Source organism: Microcebus murinus, chromosome 15 (genome assembly GCF_040939455.1).
Source record: "Microcebus murinus isolate Inina chromosome 15, M.murinus_Inina_mat1.0, whole genome shotgun sequence".
In the NCBI taxonomy this organism is placed as follows: domain Eukaryota; kingdom Metazoa; phylum Chordata; class Mammalia; order Primates; family Cheirogaleidae; genus Microcebus; species Microcebus murinus.
This window is the reverse complement of record NC_134118.1, coordinates 42,866,807-42,885,011: the sequence shown is the minus strand read 5'-3', so window position 1 is coordinate 42,885,011 and position 18,205 is coordinate 42,866,807. Positions and strand designations below refer to the sequence as shown.

Here is an 18,205-nt window from a genome sequence, read left to right as displayed (position 1 = left end):
ATGTCTGCCACTCCAAATTATTATTAATGGCTTCTTAACTAGTCATGCCATAGTTATTTAATGGTTTTGTGTTTCTCCAATTTAAACCCTGCTTAGTAGCCAGTCATTTGATAAAAATGTAAATTTGAAAAACCTTTCATAAGCTTCTCAGTACAGTAAGAATAAAACCATAACCCTTACCATGATTGAGAAGGCTTACTACCTCTTCAGCCTTATCTCATACAGTACTTTTGCCTAACTACATTTTACCCATATAATCTGTAATAATGCAAAAGTAAATTTACATCATGCAGAAGGCAGATCCTAAAAATATTCCAAAGATCAAGGTATGGCAAAGGGATATTAATTATACATCATTTTAATGGGTCATATCATAGATACTCTAGTAACTACCAGGATTTTGTTTATGTTTTTATTTTCAGAAACCTAATACTCATGGTTAATGTGAAGAACTACGCTCAATTTCTTTGTCTCTTCTTTCCAATCATCATGCTCTATACCTTAAATGTTAAACTTAAGATTCCAGTTAGTTCTGTGCCTTTATGCAAATCTCTCTTGTCACTAGAAAACATACAAGTATATAAACACAGAGAAAGTGGTTTTGCCTTCAAACTTTCCAAACAATGTATTAAAGTACCACAACATACAGCTCTAATACAGGAATAAAAATCTGTTCATTCAGTTACAAAACTGTGCACCTATGTACTAGGAACTGGAAATTGTGACAGATACAATAAGAGAAAATAATTATCAATTTATTAGAAATTAATGTATTTCATGTTCAGCAAATATATCTAATGACTCACTCGTTTTTATTCAAATACCATTGATTACTATAATTTGTGTTTTGAAAAAGTACTTCAGGAAACATTGAAGTAAACAAATACTCTTTTTTCGTCTTGCTCTCAAAATTCAGCTAAAATGACAGCTGAAGCATTTAAAGAATATATAAATCTACAAAAGCAAAGGGAATAGGAAAGGACATAAAAACTGGTACGAGGCCGGGCGCTGTGGCTCACGCCTGTAATCCTAGCTCTTGGGAGGCTGAGGCGGGCGGATTGCTCAAGGTCAGGAGTTCAAAACCAGCCTGAGCAAGAGCGAGACCCCGTCTCTACTATAAATAGAAAGAAATTAATTGGCCAACTGATACATATATAAAAAATTAGCCAGGCATGGTGGCGCATGCCTGTAGTCCCAGCTACTCGGGAGGCTGAGGCAGAAGGATCACTCAAGCCCAGGAGTTTGAGGTTGCTGTGAGCTAGGCTGACGCCACGGCACTCACTCTAGCCTGGACAACAAAGTGAGACTCTGTCTCAAAAAAAAAAAAAAAAAAAAAAAACTGGTAAGAGGTGATAAACTGTGAGAGATTAGTGGTAACTAACTTACATTTTAGCTTTCTCCACTCTGCTTAGTCCCTGAGATGTGTAGAAATAGGAAGGGTAGAGGAAGTGGTCAGCAGGAAAAGGTCAATAAGAAGCAAGGCGCACTGTCCCCTAATAGCTCTGAAACTGAAAGTGCAAGGTAGTTCTGAAGTGTTGAGTTGGGATAAAATAAACAAGCAAGCAAGCAAGAGAACTGGCTGAACACCTAGACAGGCATACCTCTGAGATGTTATGGATTTGATTCCAGACAACTGCAATAAAGTGGGGGACACAAATTTTTTGGTTTCCCAGTGCATGTAACTTATGTTCACAGTATATTGTAGTCTCTCTTAAGTGTGCAATAGCATTATGTCTAAAAAACAATGTGCATACCTTAATTTAAAAAATACTTCATTGCTAAAACATGCTAATTATCACCTGAGCCTTCAGTGAGTCATAATCTTTTTGCTGGTGAGGGTCTCCCCTCAATGTTGATGGCTGCTAACTGATCACGGAAGTGTTTGCTGAAAGTTTTCAGGTGGCTGTGGCAATTTTTTAAAATAAAACAACAGTGAAGTTTGCTATATAAATGACTCTTGTTTTCGTGAAAGATTTCTCTGCAACATGCAATGCTGTTTGATAGCATTTTACTCACAGCAGAACACTTTAAAAAGTGAGGTCAGTCCTCTCAAACCCTGCCACTGCTTTCGCAACAAAATGTATGTAATATTCTAAATCCTTTGTTGCCATTTCAACAACGTTAAAAGCATCTTCACCAGAAATAGATTCCATCTCAAGAAATTACTTTCTTTGCTTATCCATAAGAATCAACTCTTCATCTGTTCAAGTTTTATAATGAGATTGTAGCAATTCAGTCACATCTCCAGGTTCCACTTCTAATTCTAGTTCTCTTGCTACTTCCCTTATATCTGCAGTTACTTCCTACACTGAAGTCTTGAATGCCTCAAAGTCATCCATGAGGATTGGAATCAACTTCTTCCAAATTCCTATGAATGTTGATATTTTGACTTTCTCCTGTGAATCATGAATGCTCTTAACCGTATTTAGAATGACGAATCTTTCCAGAGGTTTTCAATTTACTTTGCTCAGATTAGAGGAATTGCTATCTATGGCAGTTATAGTCTTATGCAGTATATTTCTTAGATAATGGGAATTGAAAATTAAAATTACTCCTTGATCCATGGACTGCAGAATGGATATTGTGTTAGGAGCCATGAAAACAACATTAATTTCCTTGTACATCTCCATTAGAGCTCTTAGGTGAAGATGCATTGTCAATGTGCAGTAATATTTTGAAAGAAATCTTTGTTACTGAGCAGTAGGTATCAATAGTGGATTTAAAATATTCAATAAACCATACTCTAAACAGATGTGCTATCATCCAGGCTTTGTTGCTCCATTCATAGAGCACAGAAAGAGTAGATGTACCATAATTCTTAAGGGCTCTAGGATCTTCAGAATGGTGAATAAGCATTGGCTTCAATTTAAAGTCACTAGCTGCATTAGCCCCTAACAAAAGAGTCAGTCTATCCTTCAAAGCTTTGAAGCCAGGCATTGATTTCTCTTCTCTAGCTTTGAAAGTCCTAGATGGCATCTTCTACCAATAGAAGGATGTTTTGTCTACATGGAAAATCTGTTGCTTAGTGTAGCCACCTTCATCAATTATTTTAGCTATATCTTCTGGATAATGTGCTGCAGCTTCTATATCAACACTTGCTGCTTTGCCTTACACTTTCATGTTATACAGATGGCTTCTTTCCTTAAACTTCATGAACCAAGCTTTGCTAGCTTCAAACTTTTCTTCTGCAGCTTCCTTACCTCTCTCAGCCTTTCTAAAATTGAAGAGTTAGGGCCTTGCTCTAGATTAGTCTTTAGCTTAAAGGAATGTTGTGGCTGGTTTTATCTTTTATACAGATCACTAAAACTATCTCCATGTTAGCAATAAGGCAGTTTCCCTTTCTTATCATTCTTATGTTCACTGGAATAGTACTTTCCATTTCCTTCAAGAACTTTTCCTTTGTATTCATAATTTAGTTAACTGTTTGGTGCAAGAGGCCTAGAGAAAAGGAAGGCTTACAGAAAATGGCCGGTTGGGTGGAGGAGTTAGAATACATTCATTTATTGATTAAGTTCACCATATTATATAGCTGTGATTTGTGGCACCCCAACACAATTACAACAGTAGCCTCAAAGATTACTGATCACGGATGTCCATAACGGGTATAATAATGATGAAAAGTTTGACATATTACATGAATTATCGAAATGTGACACAGACACACAATTGGCCCATGCTATTGGAAAAATGGCACTGATTGACTTGCTCAATGCAGGCTTGCCTTAAACCTTCAATTTGTGAAAAATGCAATATCTACACAGCACAATAAAACAAAGTGAAATAAAATGAGGTATGCCTGTAGTATAAGGAATAGATTCTCACCCACCCCTAGCATAGGCAGGTGAAGGTTAGTTTTCCACTCTTAGAGAAAACTCAGATTTTATTATCTAGACAGGTTAAAAAAGGAGGTTCTAAATTCAGATAAAACAAGCTTAGATGGCAGCACCTGATTATAATAAGGAGAATAAATGAACATCTGTATACTTAACAGTAAAAGCTCAGCTCTTTTCCTCTTGCTCAACTACAAGAACACTGACCCCTAGACAGATTACCTTGCAGTTCCCTACACATCCCACCTCCGATTCCCTGCCACATGCCTCCAGGCTAGAGAATGTACTATTATTTTCTGGCTAAATGAGAAGTCCACAAGAAAAGATCTAAAGATAATGTTGTATAAATGTCCTCAATTTAACAAACATTTATCGATTGAAGGTCTATTTTGTGCTAGGCACTGTTCTAGTTTGTTGGAATATATCAATGAAAATGAAGACAATGATGAAATCCCTGTTCCCTTGGAGGTGATATTCTAGTGGGGGAAGATAGAATATAAACATAATAAATGATTACACAGCATATCAGGTAAGAAAAATGCTTTGGGAAAAAAATTGAGCAGGAAAACACAGGGGGCAGGTGTGTGAGGTTTTAAATAAGGTAGTCAGAATAGGCCTCATTGAGAAGGTGATATGTGCAAAGGCTTGAAGGAGGTGAGGGTTGCAGCCTAGCCATACTATAGGGAGGCCCACTAAGCCAAAAATTCCATGAACACAAACTGTTCCAAACTGCTTATTTGTGCCTCACTCTTAAATATGAGAAAACAGCCAAGGATCTCCAGGCACATAAGAAAACAATTCAAAACAAAATAGAAACTGAAAGAAGAAGGCAAACACAAAAAAGTAACTCTGAAAAAAGGCCATGAAGGGAATACAAGAAATTTAAAAAAGAAAACAAAGCATTATTAACACCCTCAGTGACATAACATATTGCATCCATGAAACAGGAACAGAATGCTATTTTTTAAAAAGACCAAAGAACAAGAAGAGGTCTTAGAAATTAAACAATATACATATGAGAGCAAACATTTCTTAAGAGAAGATAAATGATTATTTGGAAGACAAGAAAACAAAAGAGATAGAAAATTAGTGGTTCAATGCAGGAGATGTCATAGCTAACAAATGTGAATTTAGAAAGAGCACAGAGAAAACAGAGAGGAAAATATCAAAGAACATGAGTGTATCCCAAAACTCAAGGACATGGTATCTCCAAACTGATAGAAACCACTAAGCACTCAGCACAATGAAGGAAACACACACAATAAGGCACAGCATCATGAAATTTCAGAATATCAAGGATAAGAAGATTATAAACGCTTCTAGAGAGAAAAACAAGTCACATGCAAAGCATCAGAAATTAAAAGTGGCATTGTATTTCTCAACATTTACACTGAAAACTATGAAGCAATGGAGAATGTGTTTAAAATTCCGAGGGAAAATTATTTCCAAACTAGAATTCCATACCCAGCCAAATCATCCCTCAAGGGTGAGATTAAAATTAAGTTTTCAGTCATGCAAAGTTTCAACAATTTACCTCCCATGTGGAGAATGCATTCCACCAAAAAAGGAAGTAAACCAAGAAAGATGAAGACTTGGGATCCAGAAACAAGGGCTTTACCAAAAGAAAAGGTGAAGGAAATTCCCAGGATGATGTTGAAGGGATATTTTAAGATAGCTATGTCAGTCCAAGAAGCAGACACCAAAACAGGCTTAGAAATACAAGAAATTTACTAGGGGAAATAGCTGTGAAAGAAAATGAGGGGGGAGCCTGGGGAAGCTGGAAAAGTAGACAAAAAGCAATGCAGGTCTGATCCCTGGGGAAGGAGACAGGGAAAGAAAGAAGGAAGGATAGGTAGGTGTGTGTTAGGCTGCTGTGCAGTGGTACGGAAAGCTCGGCAAGGCTGCCTGTGGGAATACTCAGCATCTCTCTGGAATGAGCTTGCTTTAGTGTCCCCATTGTGCTCAGTTACTGGCTGGGGGCAGAATGTGTGAGGCATGGCCTCCACATAGGCACAGTGATGGATTCAGAGAGCAGCAGCTGCAGCCATCAGTCAGTTACTCCTTGTGGTTAGAGATCTGAAAGGAACATTCTTGGCCACCTGTGGTGGCTTTGTAACCTGTCAACTTGGCTAGTCTAAAGCACATTTCCAAGGATTCCCTTCCCCACACATTTGTGGTTAGGTGAAATACAGGAGATCTTCTCATGCAAGATTTGGAGAGCAGAAGTGAAGCAGCAGCTGTTTTGTTTTTTATGCGCAAGTCAATTAGGTGCTTTTGTAGATCGTACACGTTGTCAATATCTACTTGCTCATCTGGCTGTCATGGGGCAGTGGCCTGTAACTGCCCCTCCTTCTCCTGGATCCTCTTGTCGCCTCTCTAACTCCTGGGCCAGGTGTGTGTTTAGCTTTAAGATGAAGTGCATAAGCTTCTTCTGCAGGACATTCGTGTTACAAGGTTGGAGGCAGTGAGAACAGACAGAACTGGCATATGAACAATTCTGGTTCATCTTCATAGGTTCTAGCTTGTGCTCATGGGTTCCAGATCGTCTTTGCTCTCCAACATTGCACATCAATCACTTTTGACTTCCAGCCCTGTGGACTTCAAACTCATCTATTTTCATCAGATGTGAAAACTACAGCCTTACATAATTTATTTAATCAACTCCTACTTATATAAAGTAAAATCCCTATAACGAATTCCTCATTATACACTGTCTGCTCCTGCACCCCACCCCGCCCCCAGTGCTTTGTAGTTGTAGGTCCAGGAAGGGTGTTTACAGGAAAAAATGTGGAACTGAAAGAATATATGTGGCTGTATATGAGGCAACTATTATTTCCAGGAAAACAAAATAATGCTTAAAAAGGAAGTTTATGTGGTCATAACAATGAAAATGTGCATGATGATTTCAGCAAATAACATACAAAACTCTTAACAGGAAGATTAAGATAAGGGAAGTATGAGAAAAGATGAGATTATAGAGCTAAATCCTGATGTTTTATAGTAGGACATTATTAAATCGTGTCTTTAGATACAGATATGTACATACATGTTATTTAGGATTGCAAAACTCTTAACAGGAAGATTAAGATAAGGGAAGTATGAGAAAAGATGAGATTATAGAGCTAAATCCTGATGTTTTACAGTAGGACATTATTAAATCGTGTCTTTAGATACAGATATGTACATACATGTTATTTAGGATTGCACACATCTATTACAGAGACATACATGTTATTTATAAGTAGGAAAGTAAATACTACTATAAATTTTGTTTAACAGAAAATTGGGTAATGTAACTAAGAGGATTGCTCCAAAGAGTGGGCTGGGGGTGTGGGACAAGGAGAGAAGTGTGACTATTCTAAGTGCCATTCCAATTCTTTCACTTTTTTTTTTTTTTTTTTTAAAGAGACAGAGTCTTACTATGTTGCCCACGTTGGCCTCAGACTTCTGGACTCAAGGGATCTTCCCAACTCAGCCTTCTGAGTAGCTGGAACTATATAGGTGCACACACAATTGTGCCTGGCTCTTTCGTGCTTTAACTTATGTATATGATTTACTATAGTGAAAATTAAATTTAAAAAATTTAAAAATTTAAAAAATTTAATTGAAAATCAAAGGCTATAACTAATCAAGTTAGCAAAAACAAACAAAACAAAGAATGGGAAAAGTGTGACAATACCAAGTCTAAACTACTTCGAGTTCAAAAATATGTGCTGAATTATTGCTTAGGTACATGTACGTAGGTAGTAAAACTATAGAGACAACTCAGGAAATTATCATAAAAAGTCAAGATAGTGGTTGCCTCTAAAAGTAGAGAAAGGTTTGTGATAGGGAAAGGAAAAGGGTATATATATTCCCATCTTCTGAGATGCTCATAATGTTTTATTTCTTACACTAAATACATTATATAAACTTTGTGTGTGTGCATACGTGTGTGCCTTATGAACTTTGGTGAGGGGGAAACTTTAAGCACACAACAAAAACTCGAAGAAACTCCAACATACACTCGTAGAACTATACATGAGGTTTAGCTTTGTCCTGATCTTTGATATTCCCAATAACATTACTATTGCCGTTACATAAGCTTTAAAAGAAATGAATATACTGAAACTTCTTTTATCTTGAAACAAAAATGAAATAGAATTTGTATGTATGATAGGTATGAGAAAATCTTATGCAAATATATACAAATTTAGACTTTTTACATGTGTAAGTAATTTCTAAGGTGTAGCAAATTGAAGAGTATATTGTTATTCTACTGCCACAAATTGTAACAGTAAATAAATACTCAAAATACAAAAAGGGTAAAGCTAGCCTTTAAGTACAAATGTCAGTAATATATCTAAGAAAATGAGCTATTTGGTGACCTATTGCTGGATTATAAACCACTGAAATATAGGTAGCTCGCATCTGTAATCCTAGCACTCTGGGAGGCCAAGGCGGGAAGATGGCTCAAGGTCAGGAGTTCGAAACCACCCTGAGCAAGAATGAGACCCCGTTTTCACTAAAAATAGAAACAAATTAATTGGACAACTAAAAATATATAGAAAATATTAGCTGGGCATGGTGGTGCATGCCTGTAGTCCCAGCTACTCGGGAGGCTGAGGCAGAAGGATTGCTTGAGCCCTGGAGTTTGAGGTTGCTCTGAGCTAGGTTGATGCCGTGGCACTCTAGCCAGGGCAACAGAGTGAGATTCTGTCTCAAAAAAAAAAAAAAAAATAGGTTGAGAAATCAGAAATTTAAGATGCAAAAAAAATCACTACAAAATATGTTTTATATAAATCATTTAACCACTAATTGGTTATTTGAAAATCCAGTTGAAGCAGAAAGATACAGAAGCAGAAAGAGACCCAACTACCTGTTAAAGAAATGGTCAGTATAGCAATGAAGTTTTTAAAAGGTCATTTCATAATCAAGCTGCCTACATAAGGACTGTTAAAAAGCAAACTAAGGAAAGACCTATAAGAAACAGGCGACAAACTCAACAGATACTTTTGATCAAGACACATCTCTTTCTAGAGAGAAAAACGGGTCACATGTAATCCATCAGGAATCAAAAGCAGCATTGTTATTTCTCAACATTTACACACTGAAAACTATGAGGCAATGAACAATGTGTATAAAAAATTAAGGAAAAATACTTCCAAAGTAGAATTCCATACTTAGCCAACTATGAGATTCTTTCTGCAAAGATATCACAATTCTATGTAGGTAATGAATAAAACGCAGAATTCTGACTGCAATATAATCCTAAATATGCCCTACAGAAATGTGGAACTCTAAAGGTACTGGGAAGAAAAGTAGTGGGAAATATTTAGGAGTGGATGAAAGAGACATCCATTAATTAAGGCTGACTCCATTAAAGTTTTTTGTTTTATGATTCAATAACAGTTAACAACAACACTTTTGGAGCACTTACTCTTTGGCAGGTATTGTTTTAAGAATTGTATTGATATATTCCAACCTTGCAATAACCCTATGAGGCACACTATTTTAATCTTCATTTTATATGTAAGAAATTTGAGGCACAGAGAGGCTAACTTTCCAAGGTTCATGGTCAAGTGGCAGAGCAGGAATTCAAATCCCAGGTGACTCCAAAGCCCATGCTCTTTTACATCTTTATCAACTCAAAAAAATAGTTATGTGTAGCAAAAACTCTCAATTTCACAAGATTATATAGAAAAGCATATATTATTGTATACTTTCAGAGCCTATAAAAACATTACCAGTTTTCAAGGTTTTGCTCCTTTCAACTTACCATTCATTGAGCTGCTACTATGTGCCAAGCACTTAACACATTTGTTTCAATCATCCCACACCACATCCCTAATTTACAGCAACTTGAAGTTCACAGACAGTTTATATAATTGTCCTGAGGGTCACTTAACTACTAAAGGATAAGAGCCAGGATTTAGGGTAATTTCTCTGCCAAAATCCTGAACATCACAAAAATAATAAAGTAGTCTCAAAGTATGTCTGCCTGGAATAAAAATAAGACAAGAACATATTCTGAGATGACTACCAGTGAATAAATATTGACAACTCACAAAGCCATAATTCCATATATGCTATAAAGAAATGTGCAGCCGGGCGCGGTGGCTCACACCTGTAATTCTAGCACTCTGGGAGGCCGGGGCGGGCGGATTGCTTGAGGTCAGGAGTTCGAAACCAGCCTGAGCAAGAGCGAGACCCCGTCTCTACTATAAATAGAAAGAAATTAATTGGCCAACTAATATATATAGAGAAAAAATTAGCTGGGCATAGTGGCGCATGCCTATAGTCTCAGCTACTCGGAGGCTGAGGCAGCAGGATTGGTTGAGCTCAGGAGTTTGAGGTTGCTGTGAGCTAGGCTGACGCCACAGCACTCACTCTAGCCTGGGCAACAAATTGAAACCCTGTCTCAAAAAAAAAAAAAAAAAAAAGAAAAGAAATGTGGGAATTTGAAGGGGATTGGGAAGAAAAGAAGAAACTAATTCAACTGTGTAAAAGTCTTACAATACTTATTGTTTTATATTAGGTACTGTCCGTAGAAATAAAGCATGTCAATGGGAACAAATGAAGTTCTTGTTACTGATCTAGAGAGAAGTGAAGACCCAATATATACCTCCAGCTATATTAAAAAGCAAACATCTCTACTATTCTCAATAATAGGTTTTCAAAACAGCCAAAGTAGTATCCTCAACCTCTACATGTACACTTGCTTGTAAGATATGTGATTTCCATTGATCCATAATTCATATATAACAGATTTTGTTTACAAAAGTACAAAAATTTCCCTAAAAACTCACCTCATAATTTACTTTCAAAAGTGTTTAAAACATCCATCTAATAATAGTTGAGGTGAATATTTTGGAGTGAGAAGTAACATTGTATTTTACATGAATTTTAAAAACACTGAACTAACTCTACTACTTATAGCTTAGATATCATGAAGTTTGACTTCATCTTGATGTGAATTACCATCATTTTGATAAAAATGCTAACTGGTCTCCTAAGACTGCAATCATTGACAACTGAGGGAAAAAAGTACAGGCATTTTTGTTCTATTCATAAGCACCAACAAACAGCCCAGTGGGGAAATGGCAGTGTGCCAGGTTGCCCTGTGAGCAATTAGGCTTCATGGCAATCAGTAAACTCAGGCGTGTTAGGCCCTTAGAAAACTAACTGTTAAGGACTTGATGCTTTTACTTCCCCTTCCAGATGGCATATATGAGATATGTCTTGTTTAGATGACAATCTCTTCCATCCTCTGGACTGAAAGAAAGGTTATGACAACCAATAAGAAGCAAATTGAGGATAACGTGTGAGGGATTAGCAAGCATTATTGTCCACTAGACCAACTGACTAAAATTTAGGAACTGGTCCCAGATATACAGTAATCCCATTCTAATAATCCAAAGAAATAATAATTAAAAGATCCATACAACTATTATAAAATGTAGATCAATTAAAAAGTACATTCTAATTGATCAAGAAACTTAAAGTGAAATTCAGAGATAAACAAACCTGAAATTGTATCTTTATAAAAAATAGTCAAAATGATAAAAATCCAGTTTCAGCAAATGTATAGAGCAAATGTATATATTTACTCTTGCATTAACTTCTACATGGAAAGTTTCTAAGAGAAAAACAAATGATGCTGAGTAATTCCAATAAGCCTTATGGGAGACTGTGGACAACTTTCACTTTATCAAATTTAAACCTGAAGTCCTCTATTATCTAGTAAATAATTTCTCTTTTTGATGTTTTATGAGTCTGAATAAAGGCTGAGACTGCCAACATACTAGACTACTTTTTACAAGTTTTCGGCCTGTGTCTAATATGATATTCAGCAGCATAAAAAATAATTCTTCATTTTATAATTCATTTTTACTTTTTTTATGCTGCTGAATTTTTCACCTCCAATACTTTCTAGTTTTATTTAATATTTTTTATTATTTTATAGTACATAAACATACAAGCCTTTTCTCTACTTTTTGATGTACCAATGACAATAGTGCAACATACAGGCATGACAACTTATTCTAGACACAAAAACCCTCACAAATTGAAAAATGTAAGGACCAACAAATGTTTCACTACACTCAGAAAACACAGAGTCTTTATTCCAAGAGGAACTTTCAGTAAAAAAAATGATGTGTGAACAGCAGACACTGATGTTCACACAAGCATACTGCAGACAACCCAGCAGGCGGTTTTCTGTTTTTTTTGGATTATGCTCTGGAGGTGCTGGCACAATGGAATTTCAATACCATAACTGCTTATTTCACTGTATATCTTTAAAATAACAGGTAAAGAAAAAATTAACTACAAAAATAACAAAATGTTTTTAATTCTTCTTTTCAAAAGACGTAATTTATAACCATTACACAAATAGAGAAGAAGTACAAAAGGAGGGGGGGTTAGAAATAAAGTAATGTTCCAAAGGTTCAGTTTACAAGGACCTCACACAAAGTTTTTTTTTTTTTCTCTGCAACTCTTACTAGAAACAGTATTATTTGCTAAAAATGCACTAGCTGCCAAGAGCTATGGTCCATCTAAAGCAAAATACTTAAGATGGAAATAGAGTGTTAATACAAAAAAAGAGCAGGATTCAGTATACAAATTTCTGTAAAATCTATTAAAAAATAAGATGAAATTTTAATTTTGATCTATCTTTTTGACTAAAATGTAATTGTAATAATAGCTAAAATACTAAAATATATAACACTGTATTAAAACAATAAGAAGTAATCAAATTTCAAACTTTCTAATTAATCCCTTTTTTGTAAGTTATTGGGAATTCAACACTAGTCTTGGTTCACATGATAGAACAATGGGAAAATTTTCCGAATGGTTGAACACTAACCCTGACAAGTGTGGAGAGCCAACTACAATACATTATATGGTAGCATAACCTGCCACCCACGTTGCTGAGAGAACAGCTTTCAAACACATGCACTGAGCTGTAAAACCACAAAATCCCTTATTACACATTGTCTTTCTTATTCTAGGTGAAATATACCATCAATTCTTTCCATTATAAATCTTTTATTACTAATTTGAAGCTCATTTACAACTAAACTGTTGTTTTCTGATGACATACATGATGACTTTTTAAAAAAGTCACAGGAAAAAATGCCACAGGAAAGTTGTCACCCTCCTACATATTAGAAATGAAGGCTGATTGATCAATCTGCTGTACAATTTCTCATAGATTATTTTGAGAATCCATATTACCTAAAATGAGTCTCCAGATAAACTCTTTTTTTTTTCCTTTGAAGACCAAATCCTTGCACTGATTCACTAAGTTTCTTAAAGCATTTGAAAATATTTGCTTTCTTTAAGAAAGACTGATATATTGCTTTGGGGGATTCAATACATGGTTTTCATCATTACCCAAAAAAGTGAAAAACAAATTGCCAAAATTTGTCATGAAATGAGTATTCTCTCTCTCTTTCTGTGTCTCTTTCCAACATTCACCCCCTTCCTCCTACACTGGCACAAACACAAACCTACACCAAAAATAAATAAATAAACAAATAAATAAAAAATTTAAGGATATAATGGTGCCCTTGACAATATTTGTCTGATGAAACATGTAAATGAAGCAAGACTGCAGAATGACAGAAACACTTCATGCTCATTACAGCACTGTTTGTCAAAAATAATGTTCTTACGTTTCAGAAAAGAGCTCACTGCAATAATGACTATCAAATATGAACAAAGGGGCTTAAGATACAGAACAAGAAGGGCGAAAAAACAAAGAACTTAAAGGTACTACTATTTGGAGATTTAAGACAGTTAAAATCCTTTCAAAACCTGTGTTTCTCTAACATTTTTCCTGATTAATTTCCCTCTAAAATTCTCCCTCCTATCCTTTACATTTCCTTCTCCCCAACCTCAACCCACCATTCACTAAAACCCACCATGGTTCCTGTTCATCCACAGTCTGCTAACTGAATCACAGCATTCCAAGAATGTTACAGGACATAACAGTTTCTTCCAGGGTTTTCACTTGCAATGTTGTTGGCAAAGAGAATTTTATTTGTAAGTGTTTCTATTATACTGACAGGGTCAATTAGTCTTGTGAACTATTGGTCTTTCTGCCTGATAGCTTGGTGGATTATTCAAGTGGTACTGTTCATAACCGATAAGTGAATGTAGTCAATTAACCTCAGAAACATGACAATACTGGCTATCTAATGGGATTTTAAGTTTCTCTTAATAACAAACTCTAGTAATGTCATTTCCCCTCAAGTGGTGGTATATTATTTCATAGAAAACTCTCTATTTTTCCCAAATTGATTTGTAAGTTATGTTACAAAAATTAGAGTAATTTTATTTTATAGAAGTTGACCATAATTATTTTGAAGCTTTTTGAAAACAATAATCAGCTATTATGCCTGTATTTATTTTTATGTTTATACAACTAAATAAAGCATGAGAAACTCTTAATATATTAATATCTAGTGCTCATATCGATTTCTCCCAAGATGCAGAAAGCACAATTCTCCCAGAAGTTAATATGAAAACAAATTCGTATTTTACTGCAAATATTCAAATAACCTTTAAGTTGTTAAATATTAATTTTTTTAGAATTCAAAAGAAAATTTGCATTAACTATGTAACAGACAATATAAATAAGTACTTTGCAAACTTTATCTTATCTTACTTAATCATCTCAGGAATCCAGTATGACAGGCATTGTTATCCCTATTCTAGGTATGAGAAAACTGAGGTTTCAGAAGAGCCAAATATGTCTCCTAGTTTCACATAGTTAATAAGTGGCAAAACTAAGATTTGAAACCAGATCTGTGTAGTTCACCAAATTGTGGTCTTTCAATATCACTGGGCCTATAACATAATTCCTTGGTCATCTCATGTCATCTTGTAATAACTGGATCACAGAATATCGTCAAGCTCCAAAGCCATTCTACAAAAGAACAATATCCAATTATTAATGACCCACAACTTGGAAGGAAATTAATGAATGAGAGTGTTTGATATTCATGTAACAACATTAAAGTTTTATTAAAAGTAGAATACTCTAGTTTTTTCATATCACTTCCAATACAAATGTACTCTCATTATATATGAATGTACATGTAATCTTCTACACACATGCTTTCATGCACATGTACTCACTAACAAAAATACATACTTATCCAAACTATCACTGCCAATGCTCCTGTTTTCCAAGGCAAAGGTATTGTCCATTATGCTAGGTCACAAAAAAGTGAAAAGCTGTTTAATGCCACTAGGTGTCATGGTATTAATTTCTTTGCAAAGAAGGATTTTTAAAACAAATTAAATGATATTTTCATACCATAGTTTTGTAAACTATTTGATCTAGTGAGCCAATTTAATGTATGTTCTAGCAAAAGTCATGATTACCTCATTTTGCTTTATAAATTTTCAAACAGAAGCAATTTTTTAAATTGTTGCTCAAATTGCCTTGAAAGCAAATGCCTATCATAGGAACGCACCTTGAGCATTTCCAAAAATTACTTACTACTCCCAAATTCCTTGCCTTCAGATTGGCTAGGGAAACTGTCAGGGCTTCATTCACTTCTTATTGGAAAAGTTTGCAAAACTATTTATGCAATTAGGATAGACAGCACTTTCTTGAAAATATCCAAGTGGTTAAAAGTCATGGCAATGAAGATGAATAAATAACATTTTTTTAAAAAAATGCCCACTTATATTCCCTACTCTATAAATTTGTAATTGTAAATATTGTATATTACTTAAAAAAATACATCCTGCAGAGAAAATATAAGGCCAAGAAGTAAAATTCAAAGTTATCCACATTATTACAAGCTTTGCTTGTTTTTTGAATAAATCAAATCAAAATAAATCCCATAAGCACAAAATATTTTAAGAACAAAATACAAAATCAAAGTATCCACATTAGTAAAACTATTACTTTAATAAAGATCTAATATTTGACACAATGGATCAAGATATACCCTAGTAGATTTTATGCTATTAACTATGTAATGTCAGAAAACTTAAATTGCTAAACTATTACTTTACATATGTCACAAAACAATAATGCCACTGATGTTGCAGTTTAAAAGGATTAAATCTGTATATCTAATCCAACACTAAGGGAAATTTCGTTAAAAGAAACAACAATAAAAAAGATAATCTGCATGGGATGTTCTCTCTGTCCAACTGTGAATAGTTGGTATTGAAGTGTCAAATATCAATGTTAAAAAAAAAAGCAACACGTTATGCTTAGGACTGGTAGTAAGGAATTTGAATCCAAGACAATCTGTTTTCTTTTATTTGAGCATGCCTTAATATAGATAAGACACATTTATCTAGCATTTTCCAAACTTGTGTATTCATGTATGAGTACGGATAAAGCAAGCAGCCGTTATCAAGCTAAAGGACAAAAGTACAGAAGGACATAAACTTATATAGACTGAGAATCTACGTATTAGGTAGAGAATCTATGTATTAGGTATACGGTAGATGTTTTTTACATATTTTATCTCATTTAATTTTCACAACCACCCAAAAAAGATAAGCACTGTAGGTCCTCATTTTTTAAAAGTAAACAGAGACTCAGAAAGAACAGAAAAAATGTCTTATATCACAAAATAAGAAAGTGATAGTACCAAAATTCCGACTGAATGGAATTTTGATCTGACACACTCCAAACCCTATGATTAAAGCAGCATGTGGCAAAGACAATCTAGAAACATGTTCCTTTCTCTGGCTTAGGTCTCATCCTTCTGTCCTACTCTGAAAACAATATTTAAAACCCAGATTGCAGATTATGAAACAGACTGGGTTTTTCTTCCTGTAAGCCAAGGTTAGAGAACTCTGCGTTCAATGGTGAGTACAATATGACTCTGGGGGAATATCAGCAAGTTTCAAATGACTAGAACTTCAGGTTAAATGGAGTTCAGTGAGTCATCTTAATTCCATGCTACTGATAATCTTGATCTTGGTCAACAGAAAACTTTCAAATCTGAATTCCACATTTGCCTTAGATAGTTCCCTCTCAACACAAGGTAACTCTTCATACAAAAGAAATATTTTAAAGCCAAGAATACTTTCAATGCCTTTCACTAAATTTCCTTAGAGAGATGATAAAATGATAAAATTTTAAATTTGATAAAGCTAATGTTTAACAACTAGATTTTATAAACTGCTTGAGAAGAATTGTGACTCAAGTTTTATCCTTTTGTAATCTTAAATGTAAAGTGGCTACCTAATTAGTGAAGTAGAAGAGTGAAGGCAGGAAGAAATTTCTTCTCATTCCTCAGTCTAATCTTATTCCCTAAAGTGCCTTCCTTATCGTACTTAACCTGAGCTTATCATCTTTGGGCCAAGATAAGATGCAAGTTATGAGTCCTCTAGGTTCCTGCAAGGTACATTATGTTCCCTTTAGTGATTTTCTTCTCTAAGATCACATGCTTATATTAGAAAGGAGGGCTGTTAGGGTAGAATCAACTTAAGAACTAATCTGCCTTGGACTCTTCTGTAAAGCTAAAACAGATGCCCCTCCACTATCTTTAAAATAAATATCAAGAGCCATTGCAGAAAAAAGTTACACAAATATTAACTGAGCATCTATATGCTAGGGTGATCAAGACAGATAATATCCTTTTGCTAATGGAAGCTATCACAGATTCATGGCAGCTGAAAAGAAATATGCCATAAAATGACAAAATACATGGCTAAGAGCTAACATTAGCATATAGAAAAAAATATATATGTATATGTATACATCCAATTGTTACCAAATAGGCCACAAATTTGGTTCTAAAGTTCCTGGCACTCAAAAAAAGTGGGTCTCATTATTGGTTCTGACAAAGTACAGATATTCTTCTGCTTACAAACAGATCAGTTTCCAAAAGACTATCATTAAGTACACTTAATCACATGTGAAAATTTTTAATTACAGAAACAACCACTAATACTATCTACTGGTGGCTGAAAAAGTTGACATACTTCTCCTCTACCTCCCTCAATGGATTAATACTAAAGAGAAAATCTATAAAAGCAATTTTATAAAATAATACACCCAAAATATAATAGTTATAATAGCTACAGAACATGTATGTCTTTCAGTTTCCAATTAAAAAAAAAGATACAAAATTCAACTACTGAAGGAGCAATCTGAAGATCTAAGAATATCTCTTTAAGACTATTGGCATTACAGTTATTTCTTACATAAGTCCTATGTATAATACATACCTCTTTGCTGTAACTTCATAAAACATAAGAATTTAAAATCTGAGATAAAGTATTGAAGTTTTAGCAATTATCTCTAAAATTAGTACAGGCATACCTCAGATGTATTGCCGGTTTGGTTCCATACCACCACAATAAAGCAAATATTGCAATAAAGTGGGGCACACAAATTTTTTGTCTTC

General features: G+C 34.7%; 1 protein-coding gene across 2 annotated transcripts in view; it reads right to left on the bottom strand.

Annotated features, from left to right (window-relative positions):
- Positions 1 to 18,205, bottom strand: part of ANAPC10 (anaphase promoting complex subunit 10) — a 58,845-nt gene that overhangs the window by 9,448 nt on the left and 31,192 nt on the right. The gene's annotated exons all lie outside the window — the stretch shown is intronic.